The sequence below is a fragment of the Macaca fascicularis genome, chromosome 20, assembly GCF_037993035.2.
Source record: "Macaca fascicularis isolate 582-1 chromosome 20, T2T-MFA8v1.1".
Classification (NCBI taxonomy): domain Eukaryota; kingdom Metazoa; phylum Chordata; class Mammalia; order Primates; family Cercopithecidae; genus Macaca; species Macaca fascicularis.
Window position 1 is genome coordinate 44,392,778 of NC_088394.1, and position 14,186 is coordinate 44,406,963.

General features: G+C 43.4%; 1 non-coding gene across 1 annotated transcript; it reads right to left on the bottom strand.

Moving 5' to 3' along the window:
• Nucleotides 1–10,717: 10,717 nt before the first annotated feature.
• On the bottom strand, nucleotides 10,718–10,821 carry LOC123570726 (small nucleolar RNA U13). Its single transcript, XR_006694975.1, has one exon. It is a non-coding gene; the product is annotated as a small nucleolar RNA U13 (small nucleolar RNA).
• Nucleotides 10,822–14,186: the final 3,365 nt, after the last annotated feature.

The window sequence follows — 14,186 nt, forward strand, 5'->3', positions numbered from 1 at the left end:
CTTACCTTTTTTTGCCTCTGTTTATCTGCTTCTGGGGTTATTGTGAGGAATAAATGAGATAATGAATGTAAAACATTTTGCATAGTACCTCTGCCACAAAGTGCTCATTTCATGTTAACGATGATTATCATTAGGAATCAAATGTAGGCTTAGAGGGGAGTCAGTCCTGAGCTTGATGGTCCTAGACCCTTCTCTGGACTGAATCCCCCCTTTGGAGCCCTGCTTGTTTTCATGGGTTGTTCAGATCTGATTTTCTCTATAAATTTGGTTGCTAAGAAAGAGTGCAATTTTCCATATTGACTAAGCATTTAAAAATATGTATGTAAAATCACGGAGTTAGGAACAAGTCCAAGCCCTGGGGGCTTGCTTTTCACCCTTTGTTCTTTAACAGTGATTTTTTTTTTCTTTTTAAAATCAAATAAACAAGCCAGCCAACACTCTTCAGTCTCACCATGATCTCTCACAGTCTAGAATAAGGTCTGGTCCCCCAAGGGAGCTGAGCCCAGTACCTGGAGGGTGTCAGGCTGTGGTGACGGAGGATCTGACACCAGCAGGTGCTGGGACAGGTGAGGCCCATGTGTGGATGAACATAAGGCATCAGGGGACCCATTGAACACTACATTTGTGGTGGAAAAGCACTGAACGGCCTCTGCAACGTGATTAGCTGATTAGTTCACTGGGAGCTTGTTTTGTTCCTATTATGGAGACTAATCATGTGTTGTTTGAATGTATTAGATGTTCCAGCTCCAATAAAGACATGAGTGACCATGAATAAATAAAATGTATTTGCATTTCTAAGTAGTGGGTTGGAATTTTATAATTTTCTATTTCCCCAGCAGCATCTCATTATCCTGAAGCATCTCCTGCCCTGTTTGCTAGATTCTAGACACAGGGTTTCATCCAAAAGAACAAATTTTCAGGCTGCAAAATGAAAAGACTGAATGTTGTCAACAAACCTGGGCTTTCATGGCCTCGATCTGTAATGACTGTGGACAAATTGGTTGTATTCCAGGCATTGTGTTGAGTTTTCTTTTTCTTTTTTTATTTTTTTTGAGATGGAGTTTCGCTCTTGTCACCCAGGCTGGAGTGCAGTGGTGTGATCTTGGCTCACTGCAGCCTTTGCCTGCTGGGTTCAAGTGATTCTCCTGCCTTAGCCTCCTGAGTAGCTGGGATTACAGGCATGCACCACCATGCCTGGCTAATTTTTGTATTTTTAGTAGAGACAGGGTTTTACCCTGTTGGCCAGGCTGGTCTCAAACTCCTGACCTCAGGTGATCTACCCACCTCAGCCTCCCAAAGTGCTGGGATTACAGGCATGAGCCACCACACCTGACCTGTGTTGAGTTTTAGACACATGACCTCATTTCCTCCTCCCCTCAGATCTGGCCAGTGATGGTGGCTCACCCAGCACTTTGGGAGGCTGAGGCGTGTAGATCACCTGAGGTCAGGAGTTTGAGACCAGCCTAACCAACATTGTGAAACCCTGTCTCTACTAAAAATACAAAAATTAGCCGGGTGTGGTGGCAGGTGCCTGTAATCCCAGCTACTCGGGAGGCCGAGGCAGAAGAATCCCTTAAACCTGGGAGGCAGAAGCTGCAGTGAGCCATGATTTGCACTCCAGTCTGGGTGACAGAGTGAGACCCTATCTCAGAAAAGAAAAAGAAAAAAATCTGCAAGGCCATCATTATTTTGCACTAGTCCTTGGCCTGCTTGCTCAGTGATTATATCTTGCCTTAAAATTTATTTGCCTAATTGCTGTCCCCTCCAGAACATATAAATTTGGCTTCCCTATTATGTGCTTAAAGTAGAAGCAAAAATCATCAACATCTGTCTCTTACATAGGAGAGTTGCTTTTGAACCAAAAGACTGCTTTTTGGACATGAGCAATATGTTAGCCCACACATGGCTCCTGACTGCATTTCTGCTTGCTCCTGCCCTCAGTTGTTTTTATTCACCTTTCTAACACTGTGTTATAGATCAATAGGTTTGTATGCCTGCTGTGCAGTAATAGACCCATTACGCTGAGACAACAGGGTTTGCAGCAGAGAAAGAGTTTAATGATCATAGGGCACTGAATCAGGAGAGGGGAGGAGACCCTCAAATCCATCTCCTGAGAATTTCTGTGCTGGGTTTTTCCTAAGGGGATCACAGAGGTGAGGGATTGGAATACTGGGGTCATTGACTGGCCGAGGTAAGGTGGATGAAATCATCAGAATGTGGCAATAGCATTCTTTGGTGAGTCAGCTTCTTGTGGGGTCCTTCAGACCCCTGAGTCAGTTTCACCAGCGTGCAGGACCTGAAGGGATCTCTCGAAAGGAAAACTTAACATTCCATAATGTTCAAGTTGTTACCTATAGAGCAGTTAAGGTGATCAATAATCCTGTGACAGGGTCTATGGGATTTTAGGACAATAGGCACCAAACGACCCTGAGGAAGCAGCTCAGAGAGCAGTTGACCTGATGATGAACGCTGAGTGTGCAGCAAACTAGGTTTGTTTTCCTTTCTCTTCATGCTGTCTTCTCTGATTTTTTTTTTTTCTTTTTTTTTTTTTTTGAGATGGAGTTTCACTCTTGTTGCCCAGGCTGGAGTGCAATGGCATGATCTCGGCTCACTGCAACCTCTGCCTCCTGAGTTCAAGCAGTTCCTCTGCCTCAGCCTCCTGAGTAGCTGGGATTACAGGTGCCCACCACCATGCCCAGCCAGTTTTTTGTATTTTTAGTAGGGATGGGGTTTCACCATGTTGGCCAGGCTGTTCTCGAACTCCCGACCTCAGATGATCCACCCGCCTTGGCCTCCCAAAGTTCTGGGATTACAGGCAAGAACCACTGTGCCCAGCTGTCTGATTAATTTTATAAAGTTTATAAGGGCACCAGTTCGGTGTCCAACAATTCAATTCAATTCTGACACTATCTACCTGGAGTTAGCATCAGATTCCACAAGTTATGGGCTCAGTACCACAAGGCTATCCTCACTTCAGAAGCCAATCACAAGTCCTATACTCCTGAAAGTTCCCATGACCCCCTTCTCAGGTTTGATGGTTCAGCAGCTCAGGAGAGCCCTTTATTTACAATTACTGATTTGTTATAAAGGATACAACTCAGCAACAACCAGATGGAAGAGATGAATAGGGCAAGATATAGGGGAATTGGGTGTGGAGCCTCTGTGCTCTCAGGTGGCACCGCCCTCCAACACCTGGATGTGTCCACCACTCCCAAAGCTCTCTGAACCCCGTTGTTTAGGTGTTTCTTATGGAGATTCCATTACACAGGCAAGATTGATTAAATTGTTGGTCGCTGGTGATAAAACTGTATCTCTAGCCCCTGTCTCCTCTCTGGAGTTCAGGAAGTGGGGCTGAAAGTGCCACAACTCTAACCATGCTTAGGTCTTTCTGGAGACGAGCCCTCAATCCAAAGCTATCTAAGAGCCCCCACCACCAGTCACCTCACTAGCATACAAAAGACACTTGCTACTGTGGTCCTGGCTACTGGGGAGGCTGAGATGGGAGGATGCCTTGAGCCCAGAAGTTTGAGGCCAGCCTGGGCAACATAGGGAGACCCCATTTCAAAACAAAAAAAAGACACTTATCACTCCAAAGATTCCAAGGGTTTTAGGAGCTGTGTGCCAAGAACCAGGGACAAAGGCCAAATCTTTATTCTTTATTTTATCGCAGTTAAGTTCCTCCAGTCAGTCAGGAAAGGCAGCAGAGGCTCTGAGGATGAGGTGCCGTGGGCAGCTTAGGTCCTTGATCCCAGCTGCTTCGTCTTCTGTTAACTTTTTCTTTTTAATGAATAACGACTCCTTATGTTGCCCAGGCAGGTCTCAAACTCCTGGCCTTAGGTAATCCTCCTGCCTCAGCCTCGAAAGTGTTGGGATTACAGACGTGAGCCACTGCGCCTAGCTGATGGTTTTTTTATTTGTGTCAGGCTTTTAGTGTCTCAGAAATGTCCCCTGCCTATTGGTCAGCACAAATTTGAGAGGTTATTTCTCCAATTGCAGCAAGCACAAACTGGGGGTAGGAGGATTCCATTTTGGTGGGAATCAGGCAGCAAGAAGATTCTAGGACTAGAGCTTGGCTTCTGTAACTTGGGTTGGGACCAGAAGCAGGCACAGGGAGTAGGTGATTGAAATACAAGATACAAATGGGCTAGGGGAACAGGTACTTCTGTCCTTTATCTTTAGTTAAAATATTGCCCCAGTATTTCTTATTTTATTACTTATTTTTATTGATTATTATTTTTGAGATGGAGTCTTTCTCTGTCGCCCAGGCTGGAGTGCAGTGACACGATCTCAGTTCACTGCAACCTCCGCCTCCCAGTTTCAAGCGATTCTCCTGTCTCAGCCTTCCAAGTAGCTGGGATTACAGGCGCCCACCACCACACCTGGCTGATTTTTGTATTTTCAGTAGAGATGGGGTTTCATCATATTGGTCAGGCTGGTCTCGAACTCCTGACCTCAGGTGATCCACCCATCTTGGCCTCCCAAACTGTTGGGATTACAGGTGTGAGCCACTGTGCCCAGCCTTTTCCCAATATTTCTTAAGGGATTTTTTGGTTTTCTTTTGAGGTAAGGCCTTGCTCTGTCATCCAGGCTGAAGCAGTGGTGTGATCATAGCCCACTGCAGCCTCTGCCTCCTCAGCTCAAACTATTCTCCCACCTCAGCCTCCCAGGTAGCTGGGACTACAGTCACACACCCCCACATCCAGCTAATTTTTGTATTTTTGATAGAGATGGGGTCTCACCATGTTGCCAACGCTGGTCTTGAACTCCTGGGCTCAAGCGATCCTTCCATCTTGGCCTCCCAAAGCGCTGGGATTACAGGCATGAATCTTTCCCCAATATTTCTTTAGTCTAAGAGCAAGACCTACTTTCCTCATAATAAAGGCAAGTGGATGTGTCATCTTGGGTATTCATGCTGACAGATAGTAAGTTGGTGTATACACGAGGAGTTTAGTTCTATTACAGACATCTCTTGCTTAACACATAGATCAAGCACTACTTTCCAAACAAAACTATCTGAATAGGCAGAAACTGAAGGAATTCTGAGTGTCTAATGAACCAGTGTGAGCAGACTGACTGGCTTGCAGGGCAAAATGAATCAGTTTGGAACTTTGCTTATTGGGCAAAATCTTAGCAGAAAACTCTCCCACTACTTCAGTTCAATCACTAGATAGCATTTTCTCTAGTAAATAATACTGGACATTCACGTGGGCTTATAACCATCCTATAGAACATACTGTGTTAACATTCCCTTTTTAGGACTTGATAATTTTTAAAGACTCAGCTTCTTCAATAAAAGGCTGAGATTAGATTATGGGTTTTCCTTTTTCTTCTTCTTCTTCTTCTTCTTCTTCTTCTTCTTCTTCTTCTTCTTCTTCTTCTTCTTCTTCTTCTTCTTTTTTTTTTAAACAGGTGTGCACCATCATACCTGGCTAGTTTTTTATTTTTTGTAGAGACAGGGTCTCACTATGTTGCCCAGGGTGGTCTTGAACTCCTGGGCTCAAGCTGTCCTCCCACCTCAGCCTCCTGAGTAGTTGAGGCTATAGGTGCACACCACCACACCGGCTAAATAATTTTTTTTGTGTGTGTGTGGATACTGGGTCTCACTCTGTCACCCACGCTGGAGCACAGTGGCACAACCACAGCTCACTGCAGCCTTGACCTCTCAGGCTTAAGCGATCCTCCTACCTCAGCCTCCTGAGTAGCTGGGACTACAGGCATGCACCACCATCCCTGGCTAAGTTATATTTTTTAAATTTATTTATTTATTTAGTAGAGATGGGGTCTCGCTCTGTTGCCAGGGCTGGTTCCAAATTCCTGGGCTCAACTGATCTTCCTTTGCTGGCCTCCTAAAGTGCTAGGATGACAGCTGTGAGTCACTGTGCCCAGCTGGATTTTCCTTCTCAGCTCCTCGTTTCATGGTCACCCTTTTAGGTGGGAGTTTTCCCCACATGCTGGCCTCCTTCTCTGTTCCTACGGAAATTCCAGATCTTTGAGAACATCCTTGCTTCCTCACCACAAGTAGTTTCAGGCTTTTGTTGCTTGTCTTACTTGTGAGAATCCCACCCCACCTCATCAGGGAAGCTCTAAATTTTGCACATGGGGGTGCATGTTATGTTAGGTTTACCACCTTTGTAGGATGACCCCAGAGAGACCACTCTGTTTTATATCATTGAGAGGCCAAGAGTTTCATAAAGCCCTTTCCCATCATCCTTCAAGTAAGAGACTCTGTTTCAAAAAAAAGGGTGGTGGGCGGGAGTCTATCGCTTAGGGTTAATAAGAGAATTCAGTTAAGCCATATGGAGCACTTAGCGGAGTTTCAGGCATACTGTGGGTGACCAAAAAAAAAAGAAAAAAAAACACACAAAAAACCAGTTATTATTGTGCTGCTGAAAAAGTGGGGTGGGCACAGCAGCACTACAGATGTGATAGTAACTGCCTGGGCAACCTGAGCCATCCCTAAGGGCCCAAAACAGGGAGAGGGGTGGGAAGGAACAGTGTATCCAGATCCCCAGTGATCATGGGTCACTATCAAGAGGAGCCAGCCTCTTCATTTACTGCTGGCTGTATACCCATGGCCTGCCCTGGAAAGCCACGTGGTTCACCCTGGGCCAAAGTGTTCCAGCATACTGGATGCCTTATGATTGTAATAATTCCTATGTAACTTTAAATGTATACAATGATTCATTCATTTATTGATCAGTAACCACTTACTAATCACCTACTGTGTGCCAGCCACTAGAACCTGGGGTTATAGCAACAAATAAGACACACAGTGGCTGGGCGCAGTGGCTCACGCCTGTAATCCCAGCACTTTGGGAAGTCAAGGTAGGTGGATCAGTTGAGCCCAGGACTTTGAGACCAACCTGGGCAACATAGTGAAACCCCATCTCTATAAAAAAATACAAAAATTACCCGGGCGTGGTGGTGCACACCTGTAGTTCCAGCTACTTGGGAAGCTGAGGTGGGAAGATGCCTTGAGCCGGGGAGGTTGAGGCTGCAGTGAGCTGAGATGGTGCCACTGCACCCAGCCTGAACAACAGAGAGAGACCATCTAAAAAAAAAAGTCACCACAGCATTCCCACCCTCATGGAGCTTATATTCTAAAGGGGTTTTGTCACATGATGCCTGTATCCTTAATTTCTTGTCATTTAACCTTTTGATGCCTCAGTTTCCTAACCTACGACATGGAGATAGTAATAACAGCCACCTCAGAAAGTTGTCATGAGTTTTGAATGTGTTACTATCATAAAGCACTTAGAACAGTGCAAAGCATGGAGTAGCACTGTGTAAATGCTGACTGTCATTATTCAGAGGAAGGCTGAATGAGAAACAGGTTTGGCGAAGAAGATCAAGAGTCTCCTTTGGGTGCTTGTTAATGCTGAGGTATCAGCTGAATATCCAACTCAGGATTATTGATCAGGAGTTCAGATGTGTCTGGAGATCAAGGGACAGGTCTGAGTTGGAAGTATAAATCTAAGGGTAATTGGCATATTGTTGGTATTTAAAGTCCTGAAATTAATTGAGAACAGGCTCAGGGATCACACCTGTAATCCCAGCATTTGGGAGGCCAAGATGGGAGGATTGCTTCAGGCCAGGAATTTGAGAGCAGCCTGGGCAACATAGCAAGACCCCACCTCTACAAAGAAAAACTTTAAGAAAAATCAGCCAGGCACAGTGGTGTGCATTTGTAGTCCCAGCTACCTGGGAGGCTGAAGCAAGAGAATTGCTTGAGCACAGGAGGTTTTTTGTTTTTTGTTTTGTGTGCGAGTGTTTTGTTTTTTTGTTTTTGTTTTTGTTTTTGTTTAGACAAACTCTCCCTCTTTCTCCCGGGCTGGAGTGCAGTGGCGTGATCTCGGCTCACTGAAACGTCCACCTCCCAGGTTCAAGTGATACTCCTGCCTCAGCCTCCCAAGTAGCTGGGATTACAGGCATGTACCACCACACCCGTCTAAGTGTTGTATTTTCAGTAGAGACAGGGTTTCACCATGTTAGCCAAGCTGGTCTCGAACTCCTGACCTCAGGTGATCTGCCCACCTTGGCCTCCCAAAGCCCTGGGATTACAGGCGTGAGCCACTGTGCCTGCCCGAGCCCAGGAGTTTGAGGCTGCAATGAGCTATGATTATGACGCTACACTCCAGCATGAGCAACAAAGCAAGACCTTATTTTTTTTTTAAAGCAAGTTAATTGAGATCACCAAGGGAGTGGAGACAGAGAAGAGAAACATCCCAAAGACTGAGACCTGGGGCACCCCAAAGTTTAAGACTTGGGGCTTTGAGGAGGAATAAGCAAAGGAGACTGAGAAGAGGCAGCGAGAGAGACAGGAGGAAAACCTCAAGAGTACGGGGTTCTGGAAGCTGAGTGAAGAAAAGCTTTGCAAGAAAGAGGGGAGTCAACTGTCAAATGCTCCTGAAGGTAAAGTGAGACAAGAGATGAGAGTGGTCATTCGGTGTGGCCACAGGAGGGTCACTGGTAACCTTGGAGCAGTTCTGGTGAACAGGTAGAGGCAAACGCTGTGCTGGAGAATATTTAAGAGAGAATGGGAGGACTTGATGAGCATAGTATAGACATCTCTTTTGAGATGTAAAGGAAAACAAAGAAATGAGAGGTAGAAAGGAATATGAGGTCAAGGAAGTTTTCTTATTTATTTTCACTTCTGTAAGATGGGCTTTATTTCACAATATTTGTAGTGATATGCACATGTATTTGAAGTGTTCCTTTATGGGACATTTAAACAAGGTAGTTTTATCATGGAAAAGTATAGAGCTCTAGTAGAAAATGTCATGTTCTAGGTCACACCATTGCATGAGTTTGGAAGCCATTTTAAATATATTGAGTGAAGTAGGGAAATTAATTCAAGGGCCCAAAAAGTTAGGCCATTGGTGTTTAATAGTTGATGTTACAGAATCATTGCAGAGCCTTGTACCTGAACATACACCTTAGTTTGATGTGACATATACCACAGTATGGAGCGCAGTGGCATAATCTCAGCTCACTGCAACCTCCACCTCCTGGGTTCAAGGGATTCTCATGCCTCAGCCTCCCGAGTAGCTAGGATTACAGGCATAAGCCACCATGCTCGGCTAATTTTTGTATTTTTAGTAGAGACAGGACTCTACTTTTGTATTTTTAGTGGAGACAAGGTTTCACCCTGTTGGCCAGGCTGGTCTCAAACTCCTGACTTCAAGTGATCCATCTGCCTTGGCCTTCCAAAGTGCTGGGATCACAGGTGTGAGCCACCGTGCCTGGCAGTGATAGGCCCTTTTATTAACACCATTTTTCAGTTGAGGAAACGGAGGCTGAGATGTGTTAAATAACTTGTCCAAGATCACACAGCTAAGTAGCAGATTGTAAAGGACTTAGTCCATCCCGAGGCTGTCACTGACTGGTGAAGCCAAACTATTTCTCGTGATCTGAGCGGACAGAAAGGGAGAAAAGTGTGCTGGGGAGGGTCTGTTCCCACATTCGCATCTCAACATCAGGAACCCAGTGATAATTCTAGCCCCAGTGATGGAAGATGCTGCTGCTCTACAACTGCAGTCTCCAGGTTCCATTTGCTTTTCTGTACTGACCAAATTGGCATTTCGTTTTGAGTAGGCACTGGGGATTACCCCTTTCTTTTTCAGAGTTCTTGAACTTCTTAGACTCCCAGGGTTGGGTAATCACTTTGGGTTAGTAGTTTAGAGGACACTGGAAACTTAGTTGGATTTGCATCCAGTCAGGTGTGTGTGCCTTGGGTAACACCATTACCAGGTAGCTCAAATGCTCTCTAGCTCATTCCATCCCTTCCTTCCTAAAAATCTGCCCACTGCACTGCAAGGTTAGCCACTGCCAGGAATGCTCACTGGGCAATTATCATGTTTACCATTTTTACACATTTCAACCTCGTTTGCAACTGGCCACTAAGCAGCCATTGTGGTTTAAACAACAATCCTCTTTGGACACAGACATAGGAATCAAAGCCTTTCACACCAAATGCTGGGAAAGTCTGTGATTTTGTTAACTAAGAATGCACTGTTTTCTGTTCTCCATGTCTATGATTTTCACATTCCTGAGCACTGGCCAAGGGGGTTGTCCAAAATCATGTCAAACAGCATGACCATTGTTTACCTTTTTCTCCTTGGCAGTTTCAGCACTGACTCGCTCTTTTTGTTTTGCTTTGTTTAGAACAAGTAACAGGCAGTAAAGGAGCAAAATAGCAGGTCCCAATAGGGGTGACAAAATAATATCTTTTTCAGAGTTGAAAACAAGTGTTCAAACAGAACTTTTACATGAATAGTCGTAGCAGCACTATTCACAGTGGCCAAAAGGTGAAAACAACTCAAATGTCCATTAACACATAAGCAGATAAATTGTGGTATATACACACAATGGGATATTATCCTGTCATAAAAAGAAATGATGTACTGATACAGGCTACAAAATTTGTGAACCTTGAAAACATTATGCTAAGTGAAAAAAAAAATGGGCCAGACACAAAAGGCCAATATAGTATGATTCTATGTAAAATATCCAGACTAGGCAAATCCATAGAGACAGAAAGCAGATGAATGGTTGCCAGAGCTTAGGGAAGGTGGAATGGGGAGTGACTGCTTAATGTGTACGGGGTTTCCTTCTGAGGTAGTGAAAATGTTCTAGAACTAGATGGTAGTAATGGTTGCACAATATTATAAATGTACTGTCACTGATGGTAAATTTTGTTATGTGTATTTTCTGTGTGTGTCAGACTGGTAATGTGTTGATGTTGTAACAAGGCTTGAGGGAGTCACATCTCACACATGCACGTGCAAACCCAACGATCATGCTTATAAACTCCAAAAGGATCATGTTATATGGATCTTATCACACTTAAAAAACTTTCCGAGTAAAAAAGAGAAAAAAAATGTTTTCAGAGATCTTTGGGCATTAACTCAAATTAATAGTTACCTGAAATTCCCAAAACAGAAAATTAACCAATGAAGACATTGGTTACATAGGAGTATGTATTTGTCAGAACTCCTTGAATTGTACTTAAGATCTGTCTTTCACTCTATGTATATTTTTACCTCACTAAAAATTTGGCCAATCAAAAGTAACAGAAAATGCAACTATACTACGTGCAAAAATAATCTATGAAGAGGTGATATTATGTTACCTACAATATTGAATTATATAGCTTCTGGGAATCCAGGTAGTCATAGACAATGCTTTGTGGAGCTCTGGGAAGCCTATCGTAAAGTTATTTAAATTACCACTGAATTCTAGAAGGAATTGCAACGTGGAGTTGCAATCAGGGTAGACGTTCAGTGTCCCAGAGGTCATGGCATGTTCCTGTTGCAGCTGCACCCAGATGTTCACAGTGGTGGAGACCTTGCTTCCCAGTAACACCAAGTCTGAATGTAATTTCACTTAATGTTCTTTGGCTATAGAGCAGTCAATAATGAGAAGTATCCACTGCAAATAAAATTATTTACAGTTGTCACATGGGGCTAGCTCATCCATCACTATATCCCTACTTCACCAGTGCATAATATGTAAAATCACATTGTATCTGACAAATGAATCAACAAAAGATTTTCTCCTATTTACATTAGAAGCATCCAGTAAAACCATTCCCAAACAAAAATTTAACATTTAACCAATATTTAACAACTTCACCAAATATGTCTTTATTTACTGAAATCTCGACACATAGAATTACAGTATCATAACTCTATTCTGTAAGCCCAGTTTCACATGAATTAGATTCCACAGTTCTTAAAAATCTCACTGAAATTAGAGGGTGATTGTGAAATCTTTTAGTTCCAAAGAAACTTCGTCTAGTTTTAGTCTTTGTTTGTTCCTTGCTGATACCAGATAGAAATAGGGTTATATGAATACCTTTTAAAATAGCATAAGTCGGCCAGGCACGGTGGCTCACACCTGTAATCCTAGCACTTTGGGAGGCCAAGGCAGGTGGATCACCTGAGGTCACAAGTTTGAGACCAGACTGGTCAACATAGTGAAACCCGTCTCTACTAAAAACACAAAAAGTTGCCAGGCGTGATGGTGCACGCCTGTAATCCCAGCTACTCAGGAGGCTGAGGCAGAAGAATGGCTTGATCTGAGAGGTGGAGGTTGCAGTAAGCCGAGATCATGCCACTGTACTCCAGCCTGGGTGACAGAGCAAGACTCTGCCTCAATAAATAAATAAATAACATGACATAAAAATAAAATGGCCTAAGTCTAACAGTCCCCCAAAAAAGGAAAAAAAATAGGGGCTGGGAGGGCTGGCTCATGTGTAATCCCAGCACTTTGGAAGGTTGAGGGGGCAAAGGTCACTTGAGCCTGGGAGTTTGATACCAGCCTGGCCAAGACACCATTTCTACAAAAAGTACAAAAATTAGCCAGGTGTGGTGGTGTGTGCCTGTGGTCCCAACTACTTGGGAGGCTGATGTGAAAGAATCACTTGAGCCTAGGGGGTCCAGGCTGCAGTGAGCTGTGACCACGCCACTGCACTCCAGCCTGGGTGACAGAGTGAGACCCTGTCTCAAAAAATAAATAAATAAAAATACATAAAATAAATAAAATTACAAACTCTAGGTAAAACAAAAGCTGATAATGAAACTTAAAAGCATTTCTGAGCTCTGCAGTGAACAATGTTTATATTGTCATAATATAAATCCTGTTTATTAAATTTTAATTTTAATAATCTATAGTTAGGCTGGGCGCAGTGGCTCACACCTGTAATCCCAGCACTTTGGGAGGCCGAGGCAGGCGGATCACCTGAAAACAGAATTTCAAGACCAGCCTGGCCAACATGGTGAAACCCCGTCTCTACTAAAAATACAAAAATTAGCCAAGCATGGGGGCATGTGCTTGTAATCCCAGTTACTTGGGAGGCTGAGGCAGGAGAATCGCTTGAATTTGGAGGTTTAGTGAGCCAATATCATGCCACCACACTCTAGCCTGGGTGACAGAGTGAGACCCTGTCTCAAAAAAAAAGAGAAAGAAAAAAATCTATAGTTAGACAACATATAGATGTAATTTTGATTATAGGACAGAAAATAAGTGCTATTCACTTTGTCAATCTAAAATTAAATTTCAAATTACAGAAGTTGAAAAGTAAAAGGGAGAAGAACTCAAAGTGCGCGACAGGCTGATATTCCCGTCTCACGAAACAGGAACCAAGAGACACTACATAATTAATAGAATTAGAAGTAAAACTGTTAGCATATGACCAAAGTTACTGGAGCAGACACACTACGTAACCAATATTTATTCCCCTTTACTTCCTTGTAACAGGACCCTAGTTTTGTTCAGGACATCAATATGGTGTAATGATGATATGTAATAGATCATTCAGAAACCAGTGAATCTTAACCCTGGCCGCACATTGCAACCACCCAGAAGAGATTATAATTTAATTGGTCTAGGGCAAGTTTTCTCAAACTTGACACTACTGACATTTTGAACAGAATAATTCTGTGTTGTTGGGGGCCGTTCTGTGTGTTATAGGGTGTTTTACACCACCCTGGCCTCTATCCACTTAGTGGTGGGAGCACCTCGCCCCAGTTACAAGAATCAAGACTGTACACAGACATTGCCAACTTGCCCTTGGTTGAGAACCACTGAACCTAGGATAAGACCATGTTCAGAGATGTACACTTAAAATATCCCTAGGAGATTCTAATATGTAACCAGGGTTGAGAACTATTGATATAAGCCAATTAGTCAATCCAGTTTCCTGTAGGTTTTTTCAGGTTCCCTTGCATCTATGTGTGGTCATATGACTTAGTTCTGGCCAGTGAGATTTAAGTGGAAGTTTGCTTTGCTAGAGGGTTTGTGAGAGGAAGTCTAAGAAAGCTTGTACTTTATTGATGAAAGGTGACAGACACAGCTTCTGCTTCTTGCCTATTCTCTTTTTCCTGTTTGTATGAAGCTGTGAATGTTTGGAGTTGTGGCCATCATCTTGTAATCAAATGAAGACAAGCGTGAATATAAAAACTAGCCTGTTAAGGATGGCAGAGAGGAAAGACAGAAAAGGCATAAAATAAAAATTTTATTTAAACTTTTATTTTATTTTAAACTGAGTCCCTGCTGGCAGTTTTTGGCAGCTGAACCAACAATAAGCAGGACTTGTTAAGTGAGTACAAATTTCTTTGTGTTTAAGCTGCCGTAGGCAGTTTTTTGTCATTTGAGTGAAAATCAATCACAATTACTACAGTTAC